Raw genomic sequence first — 13,017 nt, 5'->3', positions numbered from 1 at the left:
CGATACGATTGCAAGAAGGTCTCCAACGCTTCATCTAACAACACAAGCCGCTCGGCCTGTGACCGTTCGATTGTGGGTAGAATGGAGTTGTTATATTATGGATACCGTGCCGATCACAAAACTCCTTAAACGTACTGCTCGTGAATTGTGGCAAGTTGTCGCTGACCAAAGTGACTGGTGATCCGAAACGTGATACTAATCCATGCAGCATTGTCACAGTAGCAGTCGATGTCGTAGATGAGGTTTTAAGAATTTTTGGCCACTTAGAAAACGCATCCAGTACTGCAAAGAAATAAATATCGTTGAATTCTCTCCTAAGGCGCATTTGGTTTTGGCCAAACTGCATTTTTCTCTCTCGGTGGTGCTTTTGCTGCGATTATTTCCATCCATTGACGCCTTTGAGGGCTTTCACGCGAACTATTCCCGAGTGACCCTTATTTAGTTGTTCAAGGCATCTTTGTTGTAATATTTTCGGGATTACCACTCCAAAAATGATGCAGCCTTGATCGATGTTTAGAGCATCTTTATGATCAGGTCCCTCCTTGGGATCTACGTCCTCCTCAATTCCTCAATCTCCTCAATGCATTCGGACTCCGGCTTCTCATGGTTGCTAATCAATATTGATAAAATGTTTGCATTCCCGAAATCATATGTGCGCACGTGTTCAATGTCGAAGTCATAAGCAAGCAAGATAAGAGCAAAACGTTGCAAACGGTTGGCTGTGTATGTGGGCATTCCTTTCTTCGAGTCAAATATTCTCAGTAGAGGACGATGATCTGTTCGTAAATTAAAGTGTCTGCCCTAAATCATTTTGTGGAATTTTACCACCGCAAATATGATTGCCAATCCCTTACGATCGAGCTATCTTAACGCCAGGTAGTAAACGATTTTAAGTGTACAATCCTTTGTGTGTATTAATTCCAACAATTTGGGATAACGAGAGTCTATTTCATTTTGTAAAAATGCATTTGACAAATCGATCTTACTGAAGACGATGCAGTTCACCAGCCTCGCAAAAATATCCCCAGGTAGGGGCAAAGGGTAATCGTAAGGATGAAGAGAGTCGTGAAGAGAATCGCACCACTGGCTTTTCTAACGATAACCACCGGCGCTACCCAATTCGAAAAAATCACAGGGGTGATGATCCCAAGCTGCTCCAAACGATCCAGCTCGCTTTCTACAGCTTCTTGCATTGCGTAAGCAACTGGTCTCGGTGGGCGGAATACAGTGCGACAATTATCCTTCAATACTAGTTGAATGTTTCCTTTCGAGCAAACTCCTGTTCCATAAAACACAGTAGAATATCGTTGCTGTAACTGCGTTGCAGTAATAGAATTAACCTGGCTACAGAATCCGTCCATTGGAGTTGAACCTAACTTTAACGCATCAACTAGATCTCTGCCAAGGAGCAGGAAGTTCATTCCGGTAAACCTTATTAGAGCCCGCGCTGTTCGCTCACCTAACCTCACGGTACTAATGAATGCTGCCCTGCCGAAACGTTTTTCGTGATCACCGATGATGGTTGTAGTCTAGGGCTGCCGATTTGTTTCTATATCTGCGTTAAGCGTGACATTTACAAAACGACGATGATTATTCACATTAAAAATATTCACTGTAATGACTTTGGTATTAGCTCCGAAACGATTCTTGTATCCAGTCCTCCTTTAGTCTTAAATTTCTTTCCATTTTGACGTGGCTTGCAGAAGCCTGGCTTGTGCCCAAACCGGTTGCAGGCATTACACTTGCTAGTGTTAAAAGGGCAATCACAGACCCAGTGCGAATTACCACACTGAAAACAAGGATTTCTGGACTTGTTTGTGGACTGCGTTGTATTGGAACGTGTGAACTGTTGTTCTCGGGACTGTACAGCCGACACGATTTCTTTACTTTTCGCTTCTATCATGGCACTGTCACGCTTTAGATTTACTAGTCAATTGTCCCGGTTACAGGGCTACGCAACATAACTCCGGCTACGTAAAAAAAAACTCCAGGGTATATCTGAATACCAGAGTGTACGCTTTTTCGGGATTCATCAAAACATATTCAAATTTGACCGGCTAACAATTTAATCTGATGCATTTCAGTCGTCTGCGAAGATACTGATCGATGGTACGAAAAGATCTAAAACACTCAACATTACGCAACAGTTGATTCTTATCTAAAAATTGTCTGTAGTGTTTCGATCCCGATGGTTCTGATGAAAATCTTCGCAAAGATCGTCCACGTACGCGTCCTAAAGGCGGCAAGGATTCTAAGGCATTCCTTCAGAAAGAATGAGAGCAAACAGTTGACGCAGCTCAACAGAGGGCATCCGAAATGAAACAGCTTCCCACGATCCCACTCGACATCGTCTTTTCCCTTTCCCTTTCTCTCACGTACAAAGCTGACCAATCTCACTTCGAAACATGCACATTAATTTTCTTACGGGCACTTGGGCACTTTCGGGTATTTTGTTTACCTGGGCACGAACAGTATTGCAGACGCCAAGAACATCTATGAATATCACGGCTATTGATGGTGGCCGATATTTCTACAATGGAGTTAAAAATTGCTTGATAAAATGGCTTGAATGAGTTTAATTTGTTTTTTCAGGCTATTCATTTCTATCACCATTTTTTGCATAGTCTCTTTCATCTCATTTATCTGGCGTTGCAAACGTGGTTTTGCGGATTTTCCTAGATTCATTTTGTTTGGCTCACTGACCATTGGCACATGTGGACAGCTGGGTGGTTGGGAGCTGACTGGTTGCGGGTGGTTGCGAATGGTTGCGGGAGCGTGGGTGTATTTTTTTCTTTATTCATAAAGGACGGCCAGGCCGTATTGCTTAGTGTGGGTGTATTTGAAGGCGAACATTGAAGGCAAACAGATTCTGCGGGTTACCCTGGTGTCTTATCTTTGGAACATTGACGGTAACGTTACGCGGATGATTTGGTGTCAGTTTACGTTGCTGACTAGCAGATGGTATTGGCAGAAGCGTGATTTTTCGTGGCTTACAATTGTACGATGTTAGAAGGAGCGAGGCTTTTTGTTGCTGACTACTGGATGGTGTATGCGGAAGCGTGGCTGTATACATAACTGGTTTTGATGCTTGTCCATGTTCCCATCGTTTTGGTAAACTTATCAAGAGGTTGCGTGAACGATTTGGTGCCGGTTTTTGTAGTTGATTAGCGGATGATTACTGAACAAGTGTGGCTTTTGGTCCATCAACCAACAAGCGTTTTCTGTTGGATTTATCATTCGAATCGATCGACGTGCGTTTCATTTTTCAAACGGTCTGCAAGTAGTTAAAACCGAGAAAATTATTGATCATCAAACAACTGAGCAACGGCCGTACGCGAAGGACCATGATTCTTTACCTCAAACGACCACGGATCAAATACAACTCGAGTAAGATATGATATAAATAGCACACAGTGAATATAATATGTTCTTCTCTCTTCTTCACACTCTCGCAGGTGCATACACACGACAAATGTTGCAATAAAAGAGCAAACTTCATCCAAAGAACACACGATGTATCACAGCCAAAGCACCAAACGCCCGAAAAGTTTCTTTTTCGTTCCAGGGTCATGAAAAAAGTCTACAGTATATTGCCGAGGTGCAAACGCATCCGGATTTGAGGCAAAAACTACAAAAATGTAATTTGAAAGAGCAGTGCGTTGACTGCGATAGCGGCTAAGGAGGACGGTTTGCCACAAAATGCGCAACATCTTTGGCACCTATTCCTTGGCATCCATCGCAAACAACAAGGTAAAAGTGAAGAAAACAGCCGGGAGTGGTGTAGGTATAAAAAATAAGTAGAATAACTTTATCATTTCTAATCACAGTCGATTATTGTTTTATTTTAGGTTACGATAAGGCCGGAAATTGAAGAGCCATCAAGTATGATAATTTTTAACATTCTAATTATACGGACTAGGGGCACTATTGGATACTCGATCCCTCATAAGGCTTTCTAGAAGGCATTTACTGATCGCAGAAGAAGCTTAATGTAAGTTTTGAGGTTGAGGAAGCTAAATATTTGGTGAGCTTAACATTGAACAGCTGTTTGTTTGCTTTGCTAGCAAGGCCGAACATTTTGCTAGCTTTGCAGCACATTTTTCGGCCTTGATCGTGATCTCAAAATTCTTAACACGCTGGAGCACCTTGCTGACATTTTCGTTCTACTCTTTCCGTTCTAGCTCCGACGACAACAACGTCCATATAACCAGAAGTGTCGCATAATTCGTCGAGCATCGCATCTATGATTTGCTGAAATCTTTGTTGGTTTGTTCATAAAGTTTGCATACAAAAACCAGGCACTTGATCTGCTCCTCGATCAAACGGCTTTTTTTTTTAAAACTACGCAAGCTCGATTCACCCGGCATACATTTACTAAAAAATCTTCGGTTTCTTCTTTGTTAGCTGCAGACACTTGCAGCGTTTGGTTAGAAGCACTTCCGTTTTACCGAATACCGACTTTAGTTTCGCTATCGTTTCCTCGAGCGTAAAAACGCGGGGATTTCGGTGAAGAAAATAATTGACGTCCTTTCATGCGCTAGCGCTCTCCACCTTCCGCATTAACAATCGCACCTTCGATGAGTCGTCAATCCTGGCAACGTCTTTGGAAAACCTCGTAACGCGAATACCACTTCACAAATTAAAAACACAGAACATGTTCAATAATAATACTTTATTACAATAACGCACTCATTGGAAACATTAAAATAGGACACGGGCGCGCTACGTCCTTACAATCCGGTGGTCGCGTCGAAAGAGTGAGATCGTGACCGCACGTGGAGCCGATGATAGTCGATGCAAGCCGAATGAGTTGCGTCGGTCGCTGTCACGTAATGATAGGACCGAGCATCGGCAATGCGCCCACGGTGTATATACTTGCGTATCCCTACTGACAAAATTGCCTTAGTAACCACTACTAAGGGTTTTCTCTATACAAATTTATCTTAGTAGTGGCGAATTTACAAAGATTTTGTCAATAGTGTTGTATCGTATTTCACTCTTTAGACCCTGTAGTCTCAATCTTAAGCGTGAAAATATTGTTGGATTTCTTTAAGTCGGCATATCGATACAAGTGGTCTGTGATCGGAATATATGATGAATTTTTGGCGATATATGTAATGCTTGAAGTGCTCGACTGTCCAAACAATTGCCAACAATTCTTTTTCGATAGGATGATTTACGACACCTACGGCACCATCGCGATGGCTGCGCCCTTTTTGCAGCACCTGGCTCGATGACAGTCTAACGTATTTATTTTTTATATAAAATAGAAGGAGGTTTTATCGAATTTTTTTTTTCTTTTCTACTTCTAGCTTTCCACGCATGGCGGCAAGCCGTGGGCAGTGGAAGTCGGCATGTTCCGTAGTTTCGGCCACTCCAGGACATGTATGTTGCACAGCTAGTCCCGGAAAATCCGTGACCAAACAAAACCTCTTTTGACATTCAATGCATCGACGATGGACTGCCAAGATGCAGTGTTGAATGCATTACGGATGGGAAAACCTTGTGCTTTCAATTTATGCAAGAGCCCACAATGCCATCACTACTTGTTCTGTGAGTGTGGAACCACCCCGCAGAAGATATTTCAAATAACCCAAATGACTCTCAAAGGAGTATAATGAAATGGTGTTAATCGGTCTGTTTTCTCACGAAGTCGCAGAAACGCAAAATATTTTACGGAGACTTTCTTTTCTAAAAACGTTATAAAAACAAGCCCGTTTATTCTCATCAACTGACCGTATACAAATCCCGTGATCGATCCGCTGATCGATCGCACTAAGCCCACGATAGCCGATTCCCCAGGATACTGAGAGAGAATTTACGCACAAAATTCTCTCTCACGCACGCTCCCACATGACTTATCGATAACCTGACGTGCGGACACGAGGTTTTGGGTGAAAGTGCGTTTCGGAACGCAGGCGCAATGTTTCGTAACGCATTCGAAAGATGCTGTTCAAACCAGTGGGCGTTTCGCCGTTGACGATTTCGAACATCATCGATTTACATGACCAGGGTCCAACATATTTCGCTTCATCTTGAAGATGCAGTAAGTCACTGTAATGTACGGTGTGTATTATACTACAATGTGTAGTGCTTTATTGAAGTGCCCCTTCACTGATAAGACTTGAGCCTTTTATACTGACATACATGTAGTAGTGATATTTCTAAATTTCTACTATTTCTACGCTTTTTAGAATAAATAGATAGTACATAACAGTCACATACAATAATCTCGCATAAGCTTCCGTCCTTCCACGTATGAAGCAATTTACGAAAAACTTCCAAATGCAACAAATATAGTCGATCACTTACAATTATGTCACGAATCAGATCCCAAAAGAGGACATCGGAGCCGTTCCCTTGTTGTGGTTATTCAATTGCTGTCTTCTGGAAGCTGCATCAGTTCTAAGGACAGTGTTCAGACGGGGAAATACGAGATCGTACAACTTTCTTCGATTTATTGTTGTAAACACCCATACAACAGCATTCAGCATTCTCTACCAAGCACACAATTTGATAGCATTCTCTACCATGGCACTCTGCCACCGAGGAAAATATAAAAATTAAACAAAAGTTTGAATATAGTTTGAATAATTATCTGCTGCATCGGCAATTATGGCCCTTAATTTGATAGCATAATTGTTGCCTAAAATATACATGCCATTGTCCAGTACATTCTTCAGCTGGCCACAAAATTCAGCAACACACCTCGGCAGCACGTGAGGTATTTCAAATATGTTGATATTTGAATGGCCATTGCTGGATTCTATCAATGTTATACATCGTACAAGCCACCGATTGAAATATTCAACGATATGTTTGGTGTCTCTAATGCACATTTTCTAAAAATCAACACATATTACGCAATACGCAATTACGTTGTGAAGTAACGCGAAACGTCCATTGTAGTTCACCTGGACACTCCAGCCACGCAGCGCAAACCATGTAAATTTACGCTGGATAGATTCCAGGCGAACCAACGAACCTGCAGATATGGCCCTCTTAACGGCAATCTGGTCTGTAAGATCGCGCTCAAGCTTCTTCAAAATGCCAACCAGCTGATTGCCCTTAGTGACGATGTGCTCTAGCTGTTCATGAAAGCTCAACTTATCGCCAAGGAGCACTCCTAGAACTCTGACCCAACTTTTACGGACAAGGGCAGTGTCGTTAATGGTATACGTGCAGATGAAGGGATTACGCTTTCTGGCAAACGTAATAACAACGCCATTGTCGCATATCTCCAAGCCATTCGTACAGCACCAGGATTGGAACGCACTGAGAGCATTCTGGAGATGCAGCTGATCTTCCTGGTTGCGTATCGGAAGGTATAATTAAGCGTCTGCAGCGTAAATCAAGGGGCTGTCAGGAGGAATCACACGTGTGACGTCGTTCAAGAATATCACGAAGAGAAGCAGATCAAGTTTGCTCCCTTGTGGCACTCCTGAAGACCTGTTGTTACGTCGAGATCCTTGATCCCCCATCTTCACACGACACGAAGGGTCGGTGAGGTAGGACTGCATCCAGTTCAGCATTAGTCCCGGAAGACCATGAGCCTTCAGAACACTGTCAAAAGCTGCCTTGATGTCCGTATAAATCGCATCGATTTGAAGGCTTGCATCGATGGTCCTGTGGCAGGTACTGATATACTCAACTAGATTGAAGGAACTCGAATGCTTAGGGACAAACGTGCTGAGGTAGTTCGAGGCGGCTGCAAGAAGTGGCTCGTGGCGCCACTTGTGACGTGATGCCGCGGTAGTTAGACGTGTTTGATTTGTCGTCTTTTTTGTGTTCCGGAAATAGCCACGAGGTTTTCCAACAGGCCTGGGTAAACACCCAATCTCTCCTTCTTCTTCTTCTTGGTTGCAGGTTGTATCCTCCTATGATGTCAAAGACTCATAATCAGAGGCATACTGCATGGTAGAACGAGAGAACATGTGTCCATTTCTCTTGCTTTTCTGTTTCTGTTGTTGTTGTTTCTTTTTATGTTTGTTTATGTCTCTGTCTTCGTTTCTATGTCTTTTGTGTGTCTTGTCGTGTCTAAGTTCATGGTAAGGAGAGATTTGCCTGTTGGTTTGTGTATTTATTGTATGTGTATATTTGTTTATTTGTATGTGTTTGTTGTTTTTGTTTATTTATTTACTACGTATATATATTTTTTTTGTTTTTTTGTGTACGTATTTTTACTTTATTTTTTGTTTTATTTTTTTTTTTTTTTTATTGCTATTGTTTTTTTGTTTGTATATATTATTTCCTGTGTGTGGTTAGAAACTCTTGTATTTTCTCTTTGTACGTTATTTGTTCACAAATGTGCACTAGAGGTTCGTTTCTAAGAGTTTGTGTCTGTTTGTAAAATGATTTTGTACCAATAGGTCTCCTGATATAGCCTAAAAACCTCTTTGGTATTAATTTGTAACCCAAAACCTTGCATTTTGTTTCTTGGGTATTCCCTTTTTTTCTTTTTTTTTTCTTTTTAATATCCTCTTCTCTTCTCGTGGAAGGGATAGGATATCTGTGTGCCTATTGTTTTGTGTGGTTTTCTTATTTTCTTTTTTCTAAACTTATCCTATTTTTACCTATCTTATTTCCTAGTTCTGATTTCAACTAAATAAAATAAATTAAGTACTGAATTGAGTACTGTTAAAACTGAATTTTTATGGCTATTGTGTAATAAATACTATGTATGGATGTGTGTTTGAGTTTTTTTTTTTTTTGTATATACATATTTAGTTCATAATGTCCTGTGCTGACTGGCTATTGTTTGGTTTTGGCTTGTATGTATTATTATTATTATTATTTTTTTTTTGTTGGTGATCGGTGTCTATTATTTTCTCAATTCGATGTTCTCTTTGTTGTTCTATGCTTTTTATATTTCTATTTTGTTTTTCTCTAAATGGTCTATTATTAGTTTGATCATCTTTCCGGATGTGAGTTGCCAGTTTTTAATGAGGTTTTCTTTGGTAATGTATTTGTGTCTGTTAAACTTTGGGCATACAAAAATTTTATGCCAACCGGTGTTTGGTGTGTTGCACGTATCACAGTTACCTTCCTGAATTATTTTCATTTTGTGTAGCCAGTATTCCGATAAATCATGCCCCGTTAATATTTTGTTTGCTATTTTTACTTCCTTGGCTGTTAGTATTGTGTGTTTGTACCATAACTCAAATTGGAAGTCTTTTTGAAAGTCAGTGAATTTTTTCCCTTTGCTGGTTGTTGTGTTTTTATACCATTCTTGTGTCTGTTTCTCCATTTCTTTTTGATATATTTTTATGACGTCAGTGTATCTGAATTTGTTTTTAATGATGTTCTCTGTTATTGTGCCTTTTTTGGCAAGCTCATCTGCTATTTCATTACCTCTTATCCCTGTGTGAGATGGAATCCAGATTATCTCTGCATTTAGTTTTACTCCTATTTTAATTATGTTGTATATTATTTCTTCTATTAGTATTTCATCTTGTGCATTTTGTATTATCTTACATGCTGTAAGGCTGTCTGTATATATTATAGGTTGAGATAAATTCATTTCGTTTGCCTTCTTAAGCGCTTCGTGTATAGCAATTATTTCTGTCGAGGTTATGGACGCGTAGTTTTTTATTTTGTAGTCATAATATGCGTGAATGTTTTTTGTTTTTATGTATATTCCTATTCCTGCTGTTTCGTTGCATATGCTTCCGTCCGTATAGATATTAGGTCTATTTTAATTGTTTTGTTTTAGTTTTTTCAATGTTATTTGTTTCATTGTTTCCTTGTCTTTGTTAGTCTTTTTTCATATTTCGTTTGTGAGTGACGTGTCTATTGTAATTTTTTCCTGGATATTGTTGTTTGTGGCTAAGTATAAGTTCGTGTATATTTGGATGTTTTTTTCAAATAAATTTTCTTGGTATGTTTTCTTTCTTTTTTTGTACTTCGTTCTTTGGTGTTTTAGGAGTTGTAGCCTTATAGGTTTAGAGAATACTATGTTTTTTGTCAGTTCTTTTTTGGTTGTAAATTCATTTCTTATTTGGAATGGGATCTCTGCGGCAATGGCGTGTAGAGTATTTATTGGTGTAGTTTTAGTGCATCCTGTCGCTTTCCTAATTGCTTGGTGTATTGTAGTTATTAAGCTGTTTTGGTTATTTTTATTACTATTCTTTGTGAAAGAGCACCCTGATTCCAGTATGTTTCTGATGGTTGCTCTATATATTGTTAGGGCTTTGTGTGGGTAGAGGTTGTTTTTCCTGGCGCATAGTATTTTCAGTACGTTTAGTCTACTATTTGCTTTATTTTTTATGTGTTCTATGTGTTTTTTGAATGTAAGTTTTTTGTCTATTATTGTTCCTAGGTATTTGTATGTATTGACTTCCTCGATTGGATTATTTTGAATGATTAGAATTATCCTGTTTGTTGTTTCATTGAAGGTCATGAATTTGGTTTTTGTTGTGTTTATAGTGAAGTTTATTTTTGTGATTTCCTCGATGAATTTGTTTAGTGATGTTTGGAGGTTGTTTTCTAATTCTGTGTGTGATTTTCCGTGAGCTATAATGGCAAAGTCGTCCGCATATTGTATCAAATTGATTTGTGGGTTGTTTATTTGGTTGTGTAGGTCTTTGGTATAGAGGTTGAATAATGTTGGGGACATGACGTCGCCTTGTGGAAGGCCATCTGTTATGAGTTTTTTTATAGTTTGGTTGTTGCTCTCAATTGTTATGGTTCCATTTGTTATGAATGCTTTAACCCATCTGGTAATCTGGCAAGGTATCTGCGATTCAATCATTTTTCGATGAGGCTTTTTCAAGATCTATGAAGGCTATTCCTGTTTTTAGGTTTATTCTATTATTGTGGTATATTTCATTGGTTATGTAATTGATGCATTGATTTATAGTCCTTTTTGCTCTGAATCCGAAGGAAAATTGTGGGAGTATCATGTTGTTTTCTATGTGTTTGTTTGGTTGCAATAAGGCAGCTGAGTTGAATATTTTTATTATTGTGTGTATCAATGCTATTGTTCTGTAGTTTTCGATCAGTTGTGCGTCTTTGTTGGGTTTGCAAATGGCTATAATTTTTATTTCTTTAAGGTTTTTTTTATAGCTCCTTTGTTCCACATGGCATTTCCCTCTTCTATAATTTTTTCTAAGGTCTTGTGGTTGATGTTTCTTAGCATGTTGTATGTTATTTTGTCACTTCCGGGTGTTGTGTTCTTTTTTCTTTTTAGAATTTTTTCCCATATTTCTGTATTAATGAGCTCTGTTTTTTGTTCTTCTACTACGTTGATATCTATCTTGAATTTGGATCTTGAGTTGTCAACGAAATTTGTTTTTATGAACTCTATTGCTTTCGTTTTGTCGTTGTGTATTAAGTTGTTTTCTTTATTGGACTGTTGAGTATTTTTTTGGTTATTATTTATACTTCCTACTAAGTTCCATAATTCCTTTAGATCTGTATTTTCGTTTATTTCATTTATGGTGTTTTCCCAATTATTTTGCTTTTGTTTTTTCACTTTTTGTTTTAGTACGACTGACTTTTTCCTGTATTCTATTGCGTTTTCTATGGATCTATTGTTATTGAAATCCCTTCTTGCCGCATTTCTGTTTTCCATAGCCGTTTTAGTTTCTTCATTCCACCATGATTTTAGTTTGAAGAGTGTATTATGTTTGTTGTTTTTAATGATTTTTTTAACTTGATTGCTGAATTGTTTAATGGTGTTAATTTTTTTTCATCAATAAGGTTTATGTCTTTTGTTATTTTGTTGTTGTTGAATACTATATGTGGTTCAATTTTTGCGTTTTTTTCTATTATAATTTCTATTGTTTTGTGGTTGCTGTGTCCTATGTGTTGGTCTCTGATATTTCTCTTGATTAGATTGTATATTTCGTTTGATGCTATAGTGAGGTCAATGGATGTTTGTCTTTTGCTTGTGTCTGTTGGTATGTGTGTGTATGTGTTGTTTGGGATTATGATTAGGTTGGAGTTTTCTATTTTCTCCTTTATTATTTCTCCTTTTCTATCTGTTTTATCATCTCCCCAGAAAGTGTGATGTGCGTTGAAATCTCCTGTTATTATTATATTATTGTGTGTTGATGTGCTGTGGATGATTTTATTTATGTGGTTTTTCATTTCTATTGTGCTGATTTGTGGTGCAATATATGTTGTTATTATGTGAGTGTTTCCATCTATGAGATTTATGTGAACTGTTTGTATGTTTCCAGTTACATCTTGAAGTTCATTGACTTTGTATTTTAATTGTTTTTTAATTAGGATGCAGCTTCCCCCGTATCCGTCTATTCTATCTTTTCTTATTATGTTATACCCTGGTATGCTAAAGTTTTGTTCTGGTTTTAGCCATGTTTCTTGGAAGCACGCTATATGAACTTCTTCATTTACTATTAATTGTTTTATTTCCTCTTTGTTACTTTTGATACTTTGTATATTTGCTTGTAGGATTTTTATTTTATGCATTTTATCTATGATGGTTTTATTTGTTTTGTGTGTATTTATGTGTTGGCTTATATGTGTTTAGTGTTTTTCTTTTTGTATGGGGTTCCTGTGTTAATTTTTTTTTCTTTTTTGTGTGTATGTGTTTGTTGGTTTTTTTTTTCTTTGATTTGCTTTACTTTTTTTATGGGGATATTTCCAGATTTACGTTTTTGTCTACTGGGCTCATGAAGATTTCTGTTTCACTGAGAGTGACGTCTGTGTCACTGAAGGTATTCTTTTCCGGAGTTGGCATTTTTCCTGTGTTGTAGTATTCTTGTTTTTGTGGTTTTTCTGTATTTGTTTTTCTATTTTCTGTGTTCATTTTTTTTTCTTGGGTTGGGTACATTTCTGTTGGGCTTTCATTATTTTCTGTCTGTTTGGATTTGTTACTTGGGTTTGTTCTTTTTTCTGTTGATTTGCGTTGTTATTGTTTGGGGTTCCTTTCACGATACTGGCATATTGTCTGTTTGTGTACATTCTTGGTACTGTTGGTGCAGTTTCCCTTCTTATTCTTCTTGCCTCTTTCATGGTTATTCTGTTCACTGTTTAGATTTTTTAATTTCGTAT

This window comes from Anopheles maculipalpis, chromosome 3RL (assembly GCF_943734695.1).
Source record: "Anopheles maculipalpis chromosome 3RL, idAnoMacuDA_375_x, whole genome shotgun sequence".
NCBI lineage: Eukaryota > Metazoa > Arthropoda > Insecta > Diptera > Culicidae > Anopheles > Anopheles maculipalpis.
Note: the sequence above shows the minus strand (reverse complement) of the source record.